This window comes from Nycticebus coucang, chromosome 2 (assembly GCF_027406575.1).
Source record: "Nycticebus coucang isolate mNycCou1 chromosome 2, mNycCou1.pri, whole genome shotgun sequence".
Classification (NCBI taxonomy): domain Eukaryota; kingdom Metazoa; phylum Chordata; class Mammalia; order Primates; family Lorisidae; genus Nycticebus; species Nycticebus coucang.
In genome coordinates, this window is record NC_069781.1 from 184218301 (window position 1) to 184239995 (window position 21695).

Consider the following 21695-nt stretch of genomic DNA (forward strand, 5'->3'; position numbering starts at 1 on the left):
AGACGTGAATTTTTTTCAATAAAATTATTAGAAAATCTTTTGGGGGGGCGGCACCTGCGGCTCAGTGAGTAGGGCGCTGGCCCCATATACCGAGGGTGGCGAGTTCGAACCCAGCCCCGGCCAAACTCCAACAAAAAAATAGTCGAGCATTCTAGCAGCCGCCTGTAGTCCTGGCTACCCAGGAGGCTGAGGCAAGAGAATCACCTAAGCCCAGGATTCTGAGAACGGAGGTTGCTGTGAGGTATCTAGAAAAAAAAAGAAAATCTTTTGCGGATTTGTGACAACTTGTAAAAAACTCAGACAAGTCACATGACCTGGAAATATGGAAAGATTCAGGAGAAGGTGTGTCAAGAATACATAAAATATATACAGGTATTAGTCTATTTATCATTTACTACCCTAAAATACACACAAGTCTACTGCAGAAAGTTATAAAAACTCGATTCATACACACAGACTGCCCTTGAGAGAACTGTAAAACGCAGAAGCACAGCAGCAGACACAGCCACGCACAATCGGCCACGGTGCTGCAGCTCACCAGCCTGCGGGCACAGAAGCTTCCAGTACCCACTCGCAGCACCACAAGACACCAACGTCCTTTCTGAGGGGTCTGCCTCTCCAGTAATTGGGCCATGCAGTGAAGACCCGCCATTTTGGAGCAGGGCACAGGAGTCCTGGTTGCAGGGAGGCAGAGGCAAGAGGATGGCCTGAGCCCAGGACTTACAGTGAACTGAGATGGTCTAGGCTGGGGGACAAGTGTCTTAAGACACTTTGTCTTTTAAAAAGAAAACCACCTCTGACAGTTCTCAAGGATTCTGCATCCTGCTTAGTGCAACAGCACCTGAATAACTCTGACCAAGGCTGGGTGTAATGGCTGTAACCCTGGCCCTCTGGGAAGACTGCTTGAGGTCAGGAGTTCCAGACCAGCCTAAGCAACAGCAAGACCGTGTGTCTACTAACCATAGAAAAATTGGCTGGGCATCATGACAGGTGCCTGTAAGTCCCAACTACTGGGATGGCTGAGGCAGGAGGATGGCTTGATCCCAGTTGTTTGAGGTTGCTGTGAGCTGTGATGCCACTGCAGTCTACCCAGGGTGAAGGAGTGAGACTCTGTCTCAAAATAAATAAATTAACATAACCTTGACCAACACTATGAAACCTATGCAAAGTGCCACGGGTGACCTTGGAGTGCTCCCAAAATGGCAGAGAAAAACTGCGGTGTAACAAACACAAGATGAACTGCTATATACGTCCCACAGATCTACAGATCTACAACTCTAGCTTCTGGTAATTCAAGACGAACCCAACATAAGGACCATCATTTAAAAAACTGTGAAGTCATCGGCTGCAGCCATGCCACCAGACATAAAAATTTCTCATAAAAAACTTAGTCTAGGCGCGGTGCCTGTGGCTTAAGCTGCTAAGGCGCCAGCCACATACACCTGAGCTGGCAGGTTTGAATCCAGCCCAGGGCCTGCCAAACAACGATGGCTGCAACAAAAAAATAGCCGGGCATTGTGGCAGTCACCTATAGTCCCAGCTACTTGGGAGGCAGAGGCAGGACAATCGCTTGAGCCCATGAGTTGGAGGTTGCTGTGAGCTGTGATGCCATGACACTCTACCCAGGGCAACAACTTGAGGCTCTGTCTTAAAAAAAAAAAAAGGGAACTTAATCTAATTAATTTTCAGAGGCAGGGTCTTGCTTTGGCTCAGGCTCAAACCCGTAAGCTCAAGCAATCACCCACCTTGGCCTCCCAGAGTGCTGGGATAACAGGCCTGAGCCACCGTGCGCAGCCTTGAAATGTAGCTTTTATATAGATGCATAAACACTACAGAGAAGGCCAAGGCAGGATGTTCAATGAAGGCCAGGTCAAGACCAACCTGGGCATGTAGCAAGACCCTGTCTCTACATTTTAAAAATCTAAACAAATAAGTATTTTTTAAAAGAGTATCCTCATAGATGCTAATACCACACAAGAGAAGGAAGCTGTCATGTGAAAATGTAGAAGTAAAAGGAAGGAGAGGGCTCTAAAGTTGGAAATTTTAATACCAGCAAAGGATGGTTTGATAATTTTAGAAAGTCTGGTTTTCAAAATGTCTACCTCACAAGAGAAGAGCGTCTGCTGACCAAGAAGTCCCCAGGCGCCACGAAGAAAATCTCTAAGTGCAGCAACAACAAAAATAAACAAATGGGACTTAAATTGAATAGCCTCTGTACAGCCAAGGAGACAACCAAAGCAAATAGACAACCATCAGAATGGGAAAAGATATTTGCATATTATGAAAGGGACAAAAGCTTGATAACTAGGATCTATAGAGAACTCAAATTAACATACAACAACAATCTCCTGTATCACTGGGCACAAGAGATGAATAGAACCTTCTCTAAAGAAGACAGATGAATGGCTAACATGAAAAAATGCTCATCATCCCTAATTATCAGGGAAATGCAAATCAAAATCACCCTGACATATCACCTAAGCCCAGTGAGAATGACCCACATCACAAAGTTTCAAAGCTGCAGATGCTGGCGTGGATGTGGAGAGAAGGAACACTTTTACACTGCTGGTGGGACTGCAAACTAATACAACCTTTTTGGAAGGAAGTATGGAGAATCCTCAAAGAACTCAAACTAGATCTCCCATCTGATCCTGCAATCCCACTACTAACCATCTACCCAGAAGGAAAAAAATCTTTTTATCATAAGGACAATTGCACTAGATTGTTTATTGCAGCTCAATTTACAACTGCCAAACTGTGGAAACAGCCTAAATGCCCACAAACCCAGGAATGGATTAACAAACTTGGTATATGTATACCATGAAATACTACTATTCAGCCATTAAAAAAGATGGAGACTTTACATTTTTTGTATTAACCTGGATGGAGGTAGAACATACTATTCTTAGTAAAGCATCATGAGAAGGGAGAAGCAAGAGTCCCATGTACTCAATTCTGATATGAGGACAATTAATCACCTAGTACGTGCTGGGGGAAGGGGGAGTGGGGAGAGCAGAAAAAGGGAAGGGGGGGGGTCATAGTGTGTGACACACCTCTTGGAGGTGGGACATGATTGTAAGAGGGCCTTTACCTAACAAATGCAAGCAGTGTAACCTGGTTGTCTGTACCCTCAATGAATCCTTAACAATAAAAAAAAAGAAACAATGGGCGGCGCCTGTGGCTCAGTCAGTAAGGCGCCGGCCCCATATACCAAGGGTGGCGGGTTCAAACCCGGCCCCGGCTGAACTGCAACCAAAAAATAACCGGGCGTTGTGGCGGGCGCCTGTAGTCCCAGCTACTTGGGAGGCTGAGGCAAAAGAATCACTTAAGCCCAGGAGTTGGAGGTTGCTGTGAGCTGTGTGAGGCCATGGCACTCTACCGAGGGCCATAAAGTGAGACTCTGTCTCTACAAAAAAAAAAAAAGAAGAAGAAACAAAGAAACTCTGAGGAGGTATCTGCCCACACCGGCTTTTAAGGCAGGCAGATGTGCTCTGTCCAGGGGAGAAAAGCCATAAAGAACTTACTAGTAAGGAAGAGAAGCCACCACCAGCATTGAAGGCTGGAAGGGACAGGCTAGCTACTGTCCTATGCACATGCAACTGGAACCAGGACTGCCCTCGTGGGCCCAGCCGCCAGCCTCGGAGCCTTGCAGGGAGGTGATGAGCACCAGGTGAGGGATCTGGCTATGTGCAGAAGGCCTGGAACAATCAGAACCCTTTCCATGAACTGGCTCTATGGATGTTTTGCCTCAGTCAGGAAACACTAGTAAAGGACTGACCTCCAACGTCCCTTTGATCTTGGACAATACCCCTGACCACCCAGAACCCCATGAGTCCAACACTACAGGCGTCAAGGTGGTCTACTTGCCCCAAACACAACATCTAATACAACTGCTAGATCAGCAGCCAAGAGGCTCTTCAGGGGTCTCGGCATGTGTCACATTACGGAATTGACTGGTGAGCTAGGGAAGGGAACCCTGACACAGAAAACACCATAAATGCCTGAAAAGATTAGACTATAAAAATGCCATTGTTGCTATAGAAAAACCTATGAAAGCTGTCGAGTCCACAATAATAAATTCCTGCTGGAGAAAACTGTCCAGATGTTGCACATGAATTCACGGCAGTTACAACAGGATTTACAACAGCGCGATAAAGAAAATCACAAGACTATGGGTATGGCAAAAAAAAAAAAAAAAAAAAAGCCAGCTCTTCCTCCCTGGCTGCCCGAGGATCGCCCGCCATCGTGAACGCACAGTAACTATAGGGACCAGGAAGTTCATGACTAACCGACTACTTCAGAGGAAACAAATGGTCATTGATGTCCTTCACCCTGGGAAGGCAACAGTACCAAAGACAGAAATTAGAGAAAAACTAGCCAAAATGTACAAGACCACACCCTACGTCATCTTTGTATTTGGACTCAGAACTCACTTTGGTGGTGGGAAGACAACGGGCTTTGCATGATTTACGATTCTTTGGATTATGCAAAGAAAAATGAACCCAAACATAGACTTGCAAGGCATGGCCTGTACGAGAAGAAAAAGACATCAAGAAAGCAGCGAAAGGAACGCAAGAACGCAATGAAGACAGTCAGGGGGACTGCAAAGGCTAATGTTGGTGCTGGCGAGAAGGCGAAGGACTAAAGACTCTACAGTGATGTTATCTGCAGCCATTGTATAGATTTTTCACAAGAGGATTAATAAAGACTTTTCATGTGAGAAAAAAAAAAAAAAGCCAGTTCCAATACACAAATACACAGATCTTGGAAAAATTCAACAGCTAACAAACCAGATGACCTGGTGGAGGTGAATGCTTGTGAGCTGGTGCCAGTGCTGAAGAGGGTGTGGAAGAAGCAGGCCTGGAAAAAGAAGGGACTTCAGAGCCTCACGATGGCTCTAACCTCTCCAGGATATAGGCACAGAAACTAAAGCCGACAGTACAAGGATTGGTACACCATATAGAAACATTTTTAGAAAAAGAAAAAGTGTGATCCCTCCTGCCTCCGTGCAGCAGTCAGGTTTGAAGGGAGTCAAAACTTAGACGTGGATTTCTGACTGGGTGGAGACAGCCATCCCTAACCCCAACTATATATAATGATTTCATAAATATCTATACCTACCATACTGATTAGATTGATGTTAAATCCCAATTCTTGATACTAACTTCGAATCACAACAGTGAAGCCTGATTACCACCACAACCTCCACAGAGTTTAAATAAAATACATGTGTCAGGAGGCTATAGGTAACACAGGTTGAAAACTAACAGTTAGTGGGTCAGAAGCACAGGTGACCCATATGACCAGATTATGCTACACTAGTGTACACAAGAGTCTAAAGTCAGCAAACTGAGAAAAATGCATCTATGCCCAGACATAACAGCTCACACCTATAATCCCAACACTTTGGAAGGTTGAGGTAGAAGAATGCTTGAGGCCAAGAGTTTGAGGCCTACCTGGGCAATGTCGCAAGACTCCAACTCTTTAAAAAAAAAAAATTGTAAATTTACACAGGTGCAGTGAGGTACACTGTAGTCCCAGCTACTTGGAGGCTGAGGTGGAAGGATCATCACTTGAGCTCAGGAGTTTGAGGATGCAGTGAACTATCATGAACCCACTGCTCTCCCATCTGGGTGATAACACAAAACCCTATCTCTTAAAAAAGAAAGAAAAGAAAAGAAAGAAAAATAAAAGAGAAATAAAGGAGGTTTGGCTCAGTGGCTCCTGCCTGTAATCCTGGCACTCTGGGAGGCAAGGCAGAAGGATCGTTGAACCCAGGAATTCCAGGTTGCAATGAGCTGTGATGCACGGTACTCTACCCAGGGCAACAGAGTGAGACTCTGCCTTTAAAAAAAAAGAAAGGAAGGAAGGAAAGGGTAAAGGGAAAGGAGGTAGGAGGAAAAGGAATCTAAATATATCCAGTAAGCCTGATTTATAAACCTATTAATATGCAAAAATGTGAGTGTGGGCACACAAGCACCTGAGGCTTACCCTGCACACAGCAGGCGGCCTGTGGCTCCCCTCACTCCCAGGACAGCCCCGTGAGGAGCATCTCTGTGAGGAGCAGCAGGGAAAGGAGACAGGACAGGAGGTGCAGCCAGAGCCTGGAAGACTGAGAAGAAATTCTCAGGCGTTATCATTTGTGCACATCTTTGGGGAGGAGGGGCTGGGAAAGGACTTTCTAAGGTTGGCATCCTTTGGGGAAGGGGGTGAAGGCCCTGGAAGCACATGCAGGACACTCCAGGACCAGAAGTCTGCAGAGCCCAGCTCCTCAGTTTGGAAGACAGGCCTGACACAAAGGCCCTCCTAGGAGGAGAAGGGCAATAGAGCTGGCTGGCTGAAAACACAGGCAGCCAGGATGCCCCGAGGGTCTTCCTCAGGGTTAACCCCTAGGCAGGTGCCCTCCACACTCAGCATGGTGGGAGGGCGGTTCCCTTAGGCCTTTGCATCTCCTCCTAAAAATCTAAAAATTTCTGACACACACTTGCCAGTCTTTAAGCAGGATAAAAATTTTATAGGATAATTTTTTAAAAGATCTCAAATTATTGAATCATAACTGATAAGAGATTTAAAAAAATTATCCTATATTTTTTAAATCAGTGAGTCAAACATCTCACACCAGTTACCAGTGAACAAGGTTTTTACTATGCCTTGAAAACTGACCAGCAGGTAGGGAGCCACAGACCAGAGATGCTAACATCAAAACCACCAGCTCCTCCCAAGTCAGGGCCACAGGGCACCAGCACATGGTTCTGCACGACTCACCTTCAGGGCTCTAACGGAGACCTATTTTCCCCCAGAGACAGGATCTCACAGTGTTGCTCAACCTGTGGTGCAGCCACTATTCACGGGGCCACATCAGCCCCCAGGGTGCTAAGACCACAGGTGTGCCCCCCAGGCCCTGCTCCAGTTTGACCTTCACACACAGCCCCTCACTCCTACTGCCCCTGCTGTGTGTGCCTGGGCCTCCCAGCTCATGCCTGTAATCCCAGCACTTTGGGAGGCAAAGGTGAGCGAATCATTTGAAGTCAAGAGTTTGAGGTCAGCCTGGGCAACATGGTAGGTTTAAGTCAGCTAGGCACAGTAGTATGTGCCTATAGTGCCAGCTACTCAGGAGGCTAAGGCAGGAGGATCGCTTGAGCCCAGGAGTTTGAGGTTGCTATGAGCTGTGACACCACAACACTCTACCAAGGGTGATGGAGTGAGACTCTGTCTCAAAAAAACAGAAAAAATGATGCCAGGCACAGTGGCTCATGCTGTAATCCCAACACTCTGGGAAGCCAAGGTGGGAGGATTGCTTGAGCTCAGGAGTTTGAGACCAGCCTGAGCAAGAGCGAGACCCCGTCTCTACTAGAAATAGAAAAACTAGCCAGGTGTTGTGGTGGGCACCTGAGGCAGGAGGATCACCTGAGCCCAATGGTTTGAGGTTGCTGTGAATTATGATGGCGCCACTGAACACTACCAGGGTGACAGAGTGAAACTGTCGAAAAGAAGGGAAAGGAAAGGAAAGAAAAGAAATTTAAAGAAAAGGAGATGAAGAAAGAGGAGAAGGAGGTCACAGGACACAGGGGTCAGATCCATTTTCAATGTTCTAATTGTTTAGGGGAAGGAATGCATTCAATAATTCCTCAAGAAATAGGATCTAGAAGTTTTAAAAATAAAGGAAAATTAAACATTTAGAAAGAAATGACTTGCTGCAGAAACGTCTCATTTCATGTTTCTTGTCCTCACTTTCAAAACACACACTTTTTCTTGCTTTAGTCAGTATGTAAAAAAAGAAACACACACACCTTTATCTCTGTTCTCCAAAGACACTATTTTCTACATCTCCTAACTGCTCAAGCTTCAACTCAAGTCCAAATATAAATGGGTATATATAAAGCTCCTCATCTTTACTGAGAAATTCACTGTGAAAAGATGTTATTTCTGGCACCCCAGTTGCAAAACAATGATGCCATTTTAACTCCCTTTCTCCTAAGCTGGCTCAGACCCCTGAGGCCAGGTGGGCATGGGGTGGGCTGGGCTGCTGAGCCCCACCAAGGCCACTGCACAGCCAGGAAGTGCCCTGGGCCTAGAAGAATGGGCATCTTTGCTGTTAAGTCCAGAAAATAAAAAAAAAAAAAAATCAATAGGAGACAGATTTGCAGAATATCGAAAAACAAAACCACCAAGGAGGCTGCAGAGGCTCTGAGGCAGAGTGCAGAGACTCAGGGAGCCGACCAGCAGACCATGCGGCCTCCTCATGGGAGCTGCCCTGGGGGCCCAGCACGAGGTGGCAGCTGGAGCAGTGGACAGAATAGACGCAGCCACTGCACCCACACACTGTGCAGGCTCCACAGCCCTGGGGCCCCAGTCCTGAGGGTGGGCAACAGAGAGGACACCAAGAAAACTCCCCCAGTGCCAACTCCTATCAGGCCAGAGGCATCGCAGAAGAGGCACAGCCGTTCCTCACAGCGGGACAGCCAGATCAAGCCCAACTGTGATGTATCTGCTGACTCATAAAACGTGCCACATGACTTTCTAATTATCCAAACAATTCACTTACACGGGATGACACGCTTACAATAGTCAACAAAGACGAATGCTGAGTTCTGAGTAGATCATGGGCAGAGGAGCCCCCAGCTCAGCAGGAAGTGGGTAGTTGGGACGACAGAGAGCGCTCATTGTCCAGGGACCCAGAGGACACCCAACCAAGTCCACCTCTCATGGGGAAAGCTGTGCAGAAGGGGACAGGACAAGGTATGGGGCTGGGAGATTAGGCGGCCTACACACCTCCTTCCACTGGCCCAGTGCCAGGCCCACCAGAATCCCACAGTGTCTCTGCCTTGGCTGATTCCATACGCACAGCTGGTGCAGAAAGCAGGCTCAGAACTCTTCCAGAAAAGGAGAGACCTCCCATGCACCTGGATGGCACTTCCCCCCAGCTGTGGCTCCTGGCTGCAGACAGGCATGCTCTGCAGGGTGGCCCACAGAAACCTAGGTGCAGAGCTCTCGCCAGGCAGGCAGCCCCATCAGCTGCTCTCACGCACCACACAGGGGACGTCTGTCAGTGACACAGGATTGCCTGCTCTGTGAACAAGTGCATGCTGCAGTGTCAGCCCCCAAACAGATCCCTCCTCTGAGGGCCTGGGGTCAGTCATCTGGTGACTGAAAATCACATGTTATCTGTCTCCAACACAAGGTGACTGGGCCAAGCCCACAGAAGCGCATCACAGACTACACTGAAGGCCGGAGGGGCCAGGGAAGCAGCAGGCAGCAGGGCGCCCGGGTAGGGGTCCATCCTAAACCAGCTCCTCTTCCTCCTTGAGCCCTCAAAGCCCTCAGAAACGCTTAACGCTGCTGACCAGAGCAGGGAGTGACCAAGTAAAAGGAAATCCAGAAATTCCTTCAGCCTCAGCCAGACCTGAAACTACACAGCCAGGAGACCTAGATCTACAAGTACATGTCTCACCAGCACCATGCCCCATGTCCGAGAAACAGACACTACTGACAGACAGTGGCATTTTCTCTCTCAATCATGCCATGTCAAACACCTTTCTCATCTGAGCTCCCAATGCCCAGAGCACTCTCAGCTGGACATGGCTGACCCAGCAGAGTGCACTCTCCTCTTGCCAGTCCAGTCCAGGCTCTCGGCTCAAGGGGTCTGGAGAAAGGAACCAGCAGTGAGGTATGACTTTCTTTTTTAAAATAACCACTTAATGTAAAAACAAAAGCAGATATTTGTACTATAAAAAAATTAAGATAATACTGACACACTAAAAGGAAACTAAAACCAAATCCCCACTACCCACAGATTGCCAGCCAAGCAAGGCAGTGTGTCTCTGGGTGCCACATCCAGTGATAGTGACCTGCTTTCCGCACTTCTCCCAAATCACCAGTGCTGCACCAGCAGACTCTCCCTGCATGAACCATGGAGTGTGTGGCTCCACGCTGGTTTATAAAATTTACAGTGACCAAGAAGCCTACCTCGCATTTCCCTGCAGCTCTGATCAACAGCAGAGAAGCAAGAATTAACACGCACTGTGGTGCCAAGGACAGCAGGCTGCTCCTCCACTCTCTGGCACCCCTCAGATGCAACTGGCATCATCAACACACAGCCAAGACCATCTCAGAACACACCTAACTGGTCAGGCTCCAATGGCAGACTGCCCAGGACAGTGAGCTGCCCCCTTCTCCCCATAGGCGGGTCTTCCTTCTGACTTACAGACCCGTAAACTAAGGCCTGGAGGATGCCTGTGACTGTGTAAAATGAGATAGACATGGGTCAAAGGTTGTCGGCATTTGAACATGGAGAAGCCACAAAGAGAACACGCTTGATCTGGAGGTGAGAGCCGCAAAGTAACAGGAACCCACCAGAAGTGATGGAGTTTTAGGCTTCCTGGAACCCAAAGCTGCCCTCCTAGTCACGGCTCCCTAGATGCTCTGGTGACAACTGGAGCCCCTACTCAGTCTCTCTGAGGGAACAAGGCAGAGAAACCTACTGCCTCTATCCCTTCAACTGAGGCAGAACGTGAGATTCTGACATCACCTACAAGAGGTACTGTGTCCACCCTTTCTGGTGGGCTGTTTTCTATTGGGTTTGAAACCTGGTGTCATGCAAAGTGGGTGCCGTCTGCAGGAAGAAAGAGGCCAAAGCAGGTGCCTACATGGAGGTCGGCACCTTGGCACCACAGCGTGCGTGTTTTATTTCTACATCTGCAATAGATTTTTTAAAGGAATGGATTTTGAAAGAAAACATGGGGCAAAATTATGGAGTAGAAAATAAATACAAATGTAAGCTGTTTTGCTAAGTATTTTATAACCACAACAAACTAGTACAGAGAATACCCTGTACAAAACACAATAAAGGTTCAAAGATCGACACAAAGGTGTTCCCTTCACAAGGCTGAAAATTTCAGTCTCTGTTATTTGGAATTTAGGCTACAGTCCTTATTTTTTGGATGGTTCACTGGGTGTGTGGCACAGTCCATGCTTTTAACCAGATCTGAACAGAAGAATGGCAACTTGGCCCAGGTAGAAGTAGATGAAGCGTTTGGTTTCATGTGTCACAGAACGACCGAAGTTCCTCCCCACAATGCAATGCCAGGTGGGATTGTACTTCTTGTCAAACTCCTTCTTGATATGGGCCGCAATGTGGATCCAGATGCAGCAGGGAAGCCAGAGAGGGCTGAAGACAAGACGGTGAGAGCCTCATTGTAACAGTACCAGTCTGAACGCTGCACGGCCAACAAAGGCTGTGTCTCTCAGACGCACCCTCAAAGGGGCCCTGCATCCAATTCAGCTCCCACCAAAACAGGATTCCACAGTAACAACTGGCAGATAAAGAACCTGAAATACCCCCACTCCCCCATCTGCCAGGCAGGATTCCACCCTGAATCCTCAACTCCTCCAGCAAAGAGCACACTCATAAAGAATGCCCCAGGCTGCACGCTCGGACCCCTGGACAGAGGGCACATGCAAGAAAGAAGCGCTTCTTCAAACCCAGCCACAGCCTGCCAGGAAGCCACCCACTTCAGCCTTCTGGAGTTCATGGCTGTATCTGTTTTGTTTTGCCTGTTGTTTTTCTTTCTTAAGAGATAGGGTCTTATTATGTTTCCCAGATTGGTCTTGAATTCCTGGCCTCAAGTGATCCTCCTGCCTTGACTTTCCAAAATGCTGGGAGTCGCCCAGAGCAGTGGCATACCTGAGTTCACAAGTTCGAGACCAGCCTAAGCAAGAGCAAGATCCCATCTCTAAAGATAGCCAGGGGTTGTGGCGGGCACCTGTAGTCCTAGCTACTCGGGAGGCTGAGGCAAGAGAATCACTTGAGCTCAAGGAGTCTGAAATTGCTGGGAGCTGTGACGCCACAGTACTCTACTGGGGCAACAAAGTGAGACTCTGTCTTTAAGAAAAAAAAAAAAAAAAAACGCTGGGAGCTCAAGTGTGCACGCTAGCCTAGCCTGAGTCTGCTTATGGGGCAAACACACCTCCAAGCACACTGTGGGAAGGAGAGGAGCACGTGGAACTCGTCCAGGCAGGCAGCCACTTGCTGAGGCCACCGTGAGCCACTGAGATGAAGATGGAGCCAGACAGTCAACACAGAGCTCAAACCCAGAGCACTACAGAGCACTGCATACACAGCTGGTGCAGACGGAGGTGAAGTGAAGCACTGGGCTGGTGCCAAGGGGGTTAGCGCAGTGAGCAAGGCCATCCCTTGTCTCCACCAGGATTCCATACAACAGAAGAGGAAGAGGAGTGCCACAGCCACGTGTGACAGTGTGCATGCCTGGAGACACACTGACGGGTGGCAGTGATGGACAGTCTGTGAGGGAGAAGAGGCTATGAAATCACAGCAGGAGAGCTATATGGTCTGATGTCCCTAGAACCCACGTGTTGTCACTCCATCCCCACTGTGGTGGCGAGTAAGCTCTCAGGCACAGTATGGGTTGCACACCAGGCCCTTCATCACCCTCTTGCCTCTGTCCCTCCAGAGGCTCAGTCACAAGGCACCATCTCAGAAGCAGAGAGCAGCCCTGGTCCAACAGAACCTGACGGCACCTTGATCCTAGGACTCGAGAACTATGAAAAATAAATCACTGTTCCTTATAAACCACTCCATCTCAGGAATTTTGTTACACAGCACAAAGACAAAGAATAAAAAGGAAACCAGCAAATGCTCCTGGAGCCAGGAAAGCCTGTGGAGCTGCCCCTCCACAGGGTGCCACCTGCCGGATGTGCCTGCTTCCCTGCAGGTGGCAGTAACAAAAACAAGGTAAGGAGACCACCAGGCTGTTTCCAAAGCCGCCTTCAGAAATGCAGCTTATTCCCAACTCTTAAACAGCAAATAAAACAATGTTTCACACTATCTATAAACTTGTGTCCTCTCCAGTATCTTCTTTTTTGAGACAGAGTTTCACTGTGTCACCCTCAGTAGAGTGCTGTGATATCACAGCTCACAGTAACCTCAAACCTTAAGCGATTCTCTTGCCTCAGCCTCCCAAGTAGCTGGGACTACAGGCACCCACCACAACGCCCAGCTATTTTGTTGTTGCAATTGTCATTGTTGTTGAGCTGACGTGGGCCAGGTTCAAACCCACCAGCCTGGGTGTATGTGGCCAGTCCCCCAATCACTGAGCAACGGGCGTTGCTCTCTCCTGTATTTTTCTAATCAGACCCTCATATTATTTCAGAAACCAACTAAACCTTTTGTAGGCCACTCTAAAGCTGATACTTTACAAACAAAGCCTTTTTTTCTTTTTCTTTTTTTTTCTTGAGAGAGTCTCACTCTGTTGCCCTGGGTAAAGTGCTGTCGCATCACAGCTCACAGCAACCTCAAACTCTTATGCTCAAATGACCCTCCTGCCTCAGCAGCTGAAACTACAGGTACCCACCACAATGCCCCAGCTAGTTTTTCTATTTTTAGCAGAGACAGGCGCTCACTCTTGCTCAGGCAGGTCTTGAACTCCTGAGATCAAGGGATTTCCCACTTCGGCCTCCCAGAGTGCTGGATCACAGGCATTGAATCTGCAAGCCTGGCCAACAAAGCTGTTCTGATGATATTATTCAGTTACAACTTCTTTGAAAGCAGGTTCCAAGAAGAGGAATTCTCCAAGGCTAAGGACAGGTTTCTAAGGATTTCCAACCCACAGCCAGCATAGCTGAACCTACAGGGCACTCAGACAAAGCCAGAAGCATCACAACAGGTAAAAGTTCAGTCAACTGGGAGTGAGCCTGATGTGCCCTGTGGAGTGTCCTGCTAACACCATCTCCTGGGCACAGCAAGCCTCTACCCACCTTGCAGAATTAGAAAAGCCACAACCTCCGACATCACGTCATCACAACCCAACAGAACACAGAGACCCTGGGGCAGTTCTCTAACCCAACAGGGAGAAAGCAGCAGCAGCGGCCCCTCCTGACAGCAGACCTTAAGGACAACATTGTGCTTTCACAGTGCACTTTCAAAGACTTTCAGAAACACAAATTCATTTTAGATACAAAGTAAACCAACCACACCCTTTAAAGAAAACCCCAATCCTCACCTCCACCACCTTCGCTGTTACTAACAGAAAGGCCCATCATGGCAGTGGTCTGACCCTGCAAGAGCCTGCCACCTAACCATGGAAGAAGAGGCGCCTGGACTCTGCATGGACGCAGCCTCCTCTCCCAGTGACTCCCTCATATCACTGAGATGCTACCTGGGGCAGGAAGAATCACACAGGCATGTTCCTCCAGAACTGGGATTCATCTCGGGCTCCCAAGTGCTTGCAGTTCACATGGAAAACAGCCATCCTACTCTCACCTACCAGCCCCTCAAAACTTCTGCATACAACAAAGCACAGAGGGTATATCATATTATTATATTTTAGCTCATCCTATTAGAGGAAAGCCTTAACGTTAAGCTGCCTCGATTGACTTTTTTTTCCTTTGGCATTTTTTGGCTATGGCTGGGTTTGAACCCACTACCTCCAGCATATGGAACTGACACTCTACTTCTTTGAGCCGTGGGCATTGCCCTGACTTTTTTTTTTTTATAAGAGATAGGGCTTCGCTCTATTGCCCAGGCTGGAGTGCAGTGATCCCACAGCCCACTGTGCCTGAACTCCTGGACTCAAGGACTACTGCTTCAGCCTCCAGAGCGGCTGGGATTTCTACGTGAGCACGCACCACCACGCCTGGCCATCTTGGAAATTTCTACTAAGAGTCTACTCATTCAACTGGTTCTTTTTAAAAATCTTTTATTTTGAAATATTTTAGACTTACAAAAATAGTTTATGGAGTTCCCAATATATCCTCCCCTCCAGCTTCGGCAACATTAACATCACACAAACGTGGTTAAATCAACTAACTCAAAACCAGCACTGACACCAGACTACTCCCACCTGACTCCAGGGTAACCACCCCACCCAGCCAAAGGCCATCGAGTTCATCATTTGTTTTCTTCTAAATGTCAAAAAATGAAATGACCATTTTTAGAACATACACAAAGCTGAATACAAGGAGCTCCTTGAGACACAGTAAAGTCCATGGTGACTGCAGTCAGGGTGCTACCTATGCTTGTCAGCAGGGAACAAGGACCAGAGGAAGCTGGAGCTAAGGGAAATTACTCAGAATAACAGCCCTAGAAATGTGCAGAGGGTCCCCTTGGGGATCTGGCAAAAAGGAAACCACCCACACAAATGAAGGCTGGGGACAGTGCCCTCCACCCCCATCTCAAAGCTGCCAGTAGGGGCATCCAGAAGGCCTTACCTCAGCATGGAGGGCTCTGGCCTGTCTCACAAATCTTAAAAGCAAATCCAAAAGGGCTGGCGTGGTGGCTCACACCTATAATCCTAGCACTCTAGGAGGCCAAGTCTGGTGTATTGCCTGAGGTCACAGGTTCAAAACCAGCCTGACCAAGAGTGGCTAAAAATAGCCCGGCATTGCTGTGGCACCTAGCTACTTGGGAGGCTGAGAGAAAAGCACTGCTTCAGCCCAAGAGTTTGAGGTTGTTGTGAACTGTGACGCTACAGCACTCAGTACTGAGGGCAACAAGTGAAACTGTCTCAAAAAGAAAAAAAAGAAGAAGAGTCGTCACAGGATTACAAAGGTACCGGCACACTAGGTGAGATTCAAAGCATCTGGCATCCAATGACACATTCCCAGACAAGGAAGCTGGAACAATGTGAGCAAAGAAATAGTGTGGCAATGGATTACAACTAAAGTATAAAATAAATACACGAGTCCATACTAATATAACTGAACCATAAACAAACCGATGGGTAGAAAAAGACAACTTCTTCTTACAAAAAGACACGCCATCCCCCACATGTGGACAGATACACCTTTGTAGTACAGGGACCTGGCAGTCACCATCCTAACCACGGATCAAAACCAGCAAAACGTGACCACTCATGCTGAAAGACCCCAGCCTAACAACTCACTCACCTCTGTGATCATGGCTCCAAAACCTCAGTCTACTGAGAAAATGTGAGTCCAGCCCAAATGGGGGTTATGTTCCAGAAAATATCTGGTCAGTGAGTCCCCAGACTGTTAAGACCACAAAGGACAAGAAAAGTCTGAGAAAATGCCCCAGCCCAGAGGACCAAACATCATGGGTGTGCTGGGTGGACACTGGGGACAGAGAAAGGACAAGAGGGAAGCCGAGGGATACAAAAGGAGGTCTGCAGGTGAGTTGACAGCAGGTTTTATGGCAGTGACCCAACGCGCCCTGGCAATGTAATGTTAGCAACCAAGAGAAGATCAAGAACTTCTCTGCTATGTTTACAACGCTTCCATAAACGTAAAATTTTTCCAAAAGTATACTGAAAAAATCCCCAGGCATGTAAACTAAGTTTAAAAGAAAAAGACCCATGGTAAGAAACACCAACTGAAACCAACACAAATGAACAACAGATGGTAAAGCCAGAAACAGACAGGAAACAGAAGATAAGGAACAGAGACAGAAAGAGACAGGAAACAGACAAGGAACAGAGACAGAAAGAGACAGGAAACAGACAAGGAACAGACAAGGAACAGAGACAGAAAGAGACAAGGAACAGAGACAGAAGGAGACAGGAAACAGACAAGGAACAGAGATAGAAAACAGACAAGGAACAGAGACAGAAAGAGACAAGGAACAGAGACAGAAAGAGACAGGAAACAGACAAGGAACAGAGACAGAAAGAGACAGGAAACAGACAAGGAACAGAGACAGGAAACAGACAAGGAACAGAGATAGAAAACAGACAAGGAACAGACAAGGAACAGAGACAGAAAACAGACAAGAACAGACAAGGAACAGAGACAGAAAGAGACAGGAAACAGACAAGGAACAGAGACAGAAAGAGACAGGAAACAGACAAGGAACAGAGACAGAAAACAGACAAGAACAGACAAGGAACAGAGACAGAAAGAGACAGGAAACAGACAAGGAACAGAGACAGAAAGAGACAGGAAACAGACAAGGAACAGAGACAGAAAGAGACAGGAAACAGACAAGGAACAGAGACAGAAAACAGACAAGAACAGACAAGGAACAGAGACAGAAAGAGACAGGAAACAGACAAGGAACAGAGATAGAAAGAGACAGGAAACAGACAAGGAACAGAGACAGAAAACAGACAAGAACAGACAAGGAACAGAGACAGAAAGAGACAGGAAACAGACAAGGAACAGAGACAGAAAGAGACAGGAAACAGACAAGGAACAGAGACAGGAAACAGACAAGGAACAGAGATAGAAAACAGACAAGGAACAGACAAGGAACAGAGACAGAAAGAGACAGGAAACAGACAAGGAACAGACAAGGAACAGAGACAGAAAGAGACAGGAAACAGACAAGGAACAGAGACAGAAAGAGACAGGAAACAGACAAGGAACAGAGATAGAAAACAGACAAGGAACAGAGACAGAAAGAGACAGGAAACAGACAAGGAACAGAGACAGGAAACAGACAAGGAACAGAGACAGGAAACAGACAAGGAACAGAGACAGGAAACAGACAAGGAACAGAGACAGGAAACAGACAAGAAACAAGAGACAGGAAACAGACAAGGAACAGAGACAGAAAGAGACAGGAAACAGACAAGGAACAGACAAGGAACAGAGACAGAAAGAGACAGGAAACAGACAAGGAACAGAGACAGAAAGAGACAGGAAACAGACAAGGAACAGAGACAGAAAGAGACAGGAAACAGACAAGGAACAGAGATAGAAAACAGACAAGGAACAGAGACAGAAAGAGACAGGAAACAGACAAGGAACAGAGACAGGAAACAGACAAGGAACAGAGACAGGAAACAGACAAGGAACAGAGACAGGAAACAGACAAGGAACAGAGACAGGAAACAGACAAGAAACAAGAGACAGGAAACAGACAAGGAACAGAGACAGAAAGAGACAGGAAACAGACAAGGAACAGACAAGGAACAGAGACAGAAAGAGACAGGAAACAGACAAGGAACAGAGACAGGAAACAGACAAGAAACAGAGACAGGAAACAGACAAGGAACAGAGAAAGAGACAGGAAACAGACAAGGAACAGAGACAGGAAACAGACAAGGAACAGACAAGGAACAGAGACAGGAAACAGACAAGAAACAGAGACAGGAAACAGACAAGGAACAGAGACAGAAAGAGACAGGAAACAGACAAGGAACAGAGACAGGAAACAGACAAGGAACAGAGACAGGAAACAGACAAGAAACAGACAGGAAATAGACAAGGAACAGAGACAGAAAGAGACAGGAAACAGAAACAAAGAACAAAGACAGGAAACAGAGGCAAGGAATAGGGGTGTTTCATGTTCACAACACCCTGAAGACACAGAAGGCACAGAGACACACAAATGGACCTCAAGAGGTGACAGCCACACTGTGTGAGAGGAAGAGCACAGGGCTGTGGCTCCATGCAGAACAGACCCTCAGAAGGAAGACCTGGGAGCCAGAGGCCGCACCACTGCCAGGAGATAGCAGCCGTGTGTCACCTCGGACAGCCCAGCAAACATGCACCTGCGGTCCACCAGGAAAGTGGAAGGGCAGGGGAAAGTATGTGCGGAGATAAAGCCCAAACTATTCCAAATTCTGATGAAAACTACAAACTCATGATCCAGGATGCTCAAAAAAACACAAGCACAAGAAAGAAAGAGAACCACATCAAGGTGCATCACTGGAATAACAACAAGAAAAAACTAAAACGCAGGGGAAAGGAGAAAATGAGGCAGAGAATAACAAAGACATCAGATTCTCTTGGGAAACAAGTGAGCACAACACCAGAGCAGCACCTGTCAGCCTCACGCCCACACGGAGAAATCTTCCAGAACACAGGCACCAGTCACAACCGCAGAACTGTGAAAGCAGTGAAAACCATTCAGTGTATACTTTCCTGTAAATCGAAACGTTCAAAAATTATGTCAGTAAAAATGAGGGTTTGCTGTCTTTCTTTGGTATACTTTATGCCCCTCGGTAGAGTGCCGTTGTGTCACACAGCTCATAGCAACCTCCAGTTCCTGGGCTTAGGCAATTCTCTTGCCTCAGCCTCCTAAGTAGCTGGGACTACAGGCGCCACCACAACACCCGGCTATTTTTTGTTGTTGTTGATGCAGTTCAGCCAGGGCCGGGTTTGAACCCACCACCCTCGATATATGGGGCCGGTACCCTACTCACTGAGCCACAGCATCTCCCAAGGGTGTGTTTCCAAGAGCGAGAGCAGGTGCACCCATGAAAAGGGACACCCAACTCTAGCTAGAACATCATAAACTCTCCCTTTTGGGTGTTTTAATAGGTGCCTTCCATAATGCCCAGGCTGGCCTCAAATGCCCTGGACATAAGCAATCCTTCCACCTCAGCCTCCCAAGTAGCTTGGACTACCGGTGCACCACCACACTGACAAAAAACCCACTTTACACACAAAGACGTAAGTAGTGGACACGGTGATACACACCCGTAGCCTCAGCTACACTCTGGGCTGAGGGAGGACTGCTGAGCCCAGCCTACAAAGCACTGACAAAGGTAAGATGGCACCAGGGCATAGCTACTGTATTTCGGCCTAGGCAACAGAGTGAAATTACATCTCTAAAAATAAAAAGATAAGGCCAGGTACAGTGGCTCATGCCTGTTAATCCCAGCACTCTGGGAGGCCTGGGAAGGTTGATTGCTTGAGCTCATGAGTTTGAAACCAGCCTGAGCAAAAGACAGACCCTGTCTCTACTAAAAACAGAAAAACTGAGGCAAGAAGATTGCTTGAGCCTGACCTGGAGGTTGATGTGAGCTATGACGCTAGGGCACTCTACCCAGGGTGACACCTTGAGACTCTGTCTCCAAAAAAATAAATAAATAAATAATAAAAACCAAAAAATTTAAAAAGACAAATAATTCCAAATTAAAAAAGACAGAAAGGAATATAGCATGCCTAACACTGGTCAAAAGAAAGATGAAGTGGCTGTTTTAATACTGAACAAAGCAGAGGTCAGAGCAAAGATTATTGCCAGGGATAAAGAGGGCAATCATTTCATAGTGACCACGAAGGAAATTAATCAATCAAGAATACACAGCCTGGGTGCCCGCAGTTCAGTGGTTAGGGTACCAGCCGCATGCTCTGGGGCTTATGGGTTCAAACCCAGCCCAGGCCTGCTAAACAAACAAACAAACAAAAAAAAATAATCAGGCATTCTGGCGGGCACCTGTAGTCCCAGCCACTAGGGAGGCTGAGGCAAGAGAATCACTTGAGCCCAGGAGTTTGAGATTGCTGTGAGCTATGATGTCATAGTACTCTAAAGAGGACAACAAAGTGAGATTCTAACTCAAAAAAAAAAAAAAAAAAAATTACACAGAATGTTACAGAGTGGAGAGAGTGAGGGGACTGTGTCTTGCTCCCACTCTCACAGCCACTGCAGTACATGAAGCTCCATAGAGACAGCACCAGGGCAGGCGAGAGCCAGGAGGGCCCTGGGTGTGGGCCTTGCTGAGGAAAAACAACTAAACACGGCCAAGGTGACCCTAAGAAGCCGAGAGCAAAATATCATCATACACATTTTTTGTGCAAACTCATTGGGAGCAGCATAAGAAGAAGCACCCAGAGGCTTCAGTCAGATTCTCAGAGTTCCTAAGTGCTCAGAGAGTTGGGAGACCATGTCTGCTAAAGCAGTGGCTCTCAACCTGTGGGTTGCGACCCTTTGGACTGTATTAAAGGTTCTCGGCATTAGGAAGGTTGAGAACCACTGTGCTAAAGAGAAAGGAAAATGTGAAGAGCTGGCAAAGCTGGATGAGGCCCATTACGAAAGAAGAAATGAAAACCTCTACCCCTCCTACAGAGGAAACAAAAAAGAAGTTCAAGGATCCCAAAGCCCCCAAGAGGCCTCCTTTGGCCTTTTGCTTGTTCTGTTGGGAGTATCGCCCCAAAACCAAAGGAGAACATCCTGGTCTATCCTTTGGTGATGCTGCAGAGAAGCTGGGAGAGATGTGGAGACAGCAGCCTGATGAAAAGAGGGCTCCAAAGCTGGAGGAAAAGTATGAAAAGGATATTGCTGCACAGCCTGATGCAGCAAAAAAGGGAGTCAAGGCTGAGAAAAGCCAGAAAAAGAAAGAAGAGGAGGGAAAGGAGGAAGAAGAGGATGACAATGTATAAGCTGGTTCTAGCAAAGTTTTTTTTCTTGTCTATAGAACATTTAACATTAAATATCATGGCCATTTCTTCAGATTTTACTTATTAATCAAAGCCAACCCAAATTGAGGGAGCCTCTGGCAAGCCCCCCCCACACCCACACCCACACACACACACACACGGATCCCCACCATACTCAGGCCCTGGCAGCCTCCTGCTAGATCACGAGGGCCTTGGAGGCAGGATGCCAGGCTCACTCACCTGTGTTCGTGGGGATGCCACATATCCCACAGCCTCACAGACAAGCCGCCACCCGGACCCAGGGAGCTTCCCGACACAGCAAACTTTGATTTCCTCCTCTTTGAGCACATGTAAGGATTTAACAGGGAAGCAGCCAGCCCGATGCCTGCAGGTAGGACGCACCCAGGTAGGCAGAGCTCTGCATGGCACCTTGCACACAATAGCTTCAAATATTTACTGAATAGAAGGGAACATATGTGACAGCAAGAATCATCACTTTAATCTGCGTAATTGGGTGTGTAAAAAAATACGTGCGGGGCGGGGAGGGGATCACAGAGTTTTCATAATGGAGACTGATTTAATTCTCGGGGTACAAGGAAGGGGAGTTCGAATCACTT

The 21695-nt window shown here is 47.4% G+C and overlaps 1 protein-coding gene and 1 pseudogene across 3 annotated transcripts in view; one reads left to right on the forward strand and one right to left on the reverse strand.

Moving 5' to 3' along the window:
• The window catches only part of ANKRD11 (ankyrin repeat domain containing 11), a 195964-nt gene that overhangs the window by 85177 nt on the left and 89092 nt on the right, over positions 1-21695 (reverse strand). The gene's annotated exons all lie outside the window — the stretch shown is intronic.
• LOC128561022 (40S ribosomal protein S24-like) lies at positions 3594-4645 on the forward strand (annotated as a pseudogene).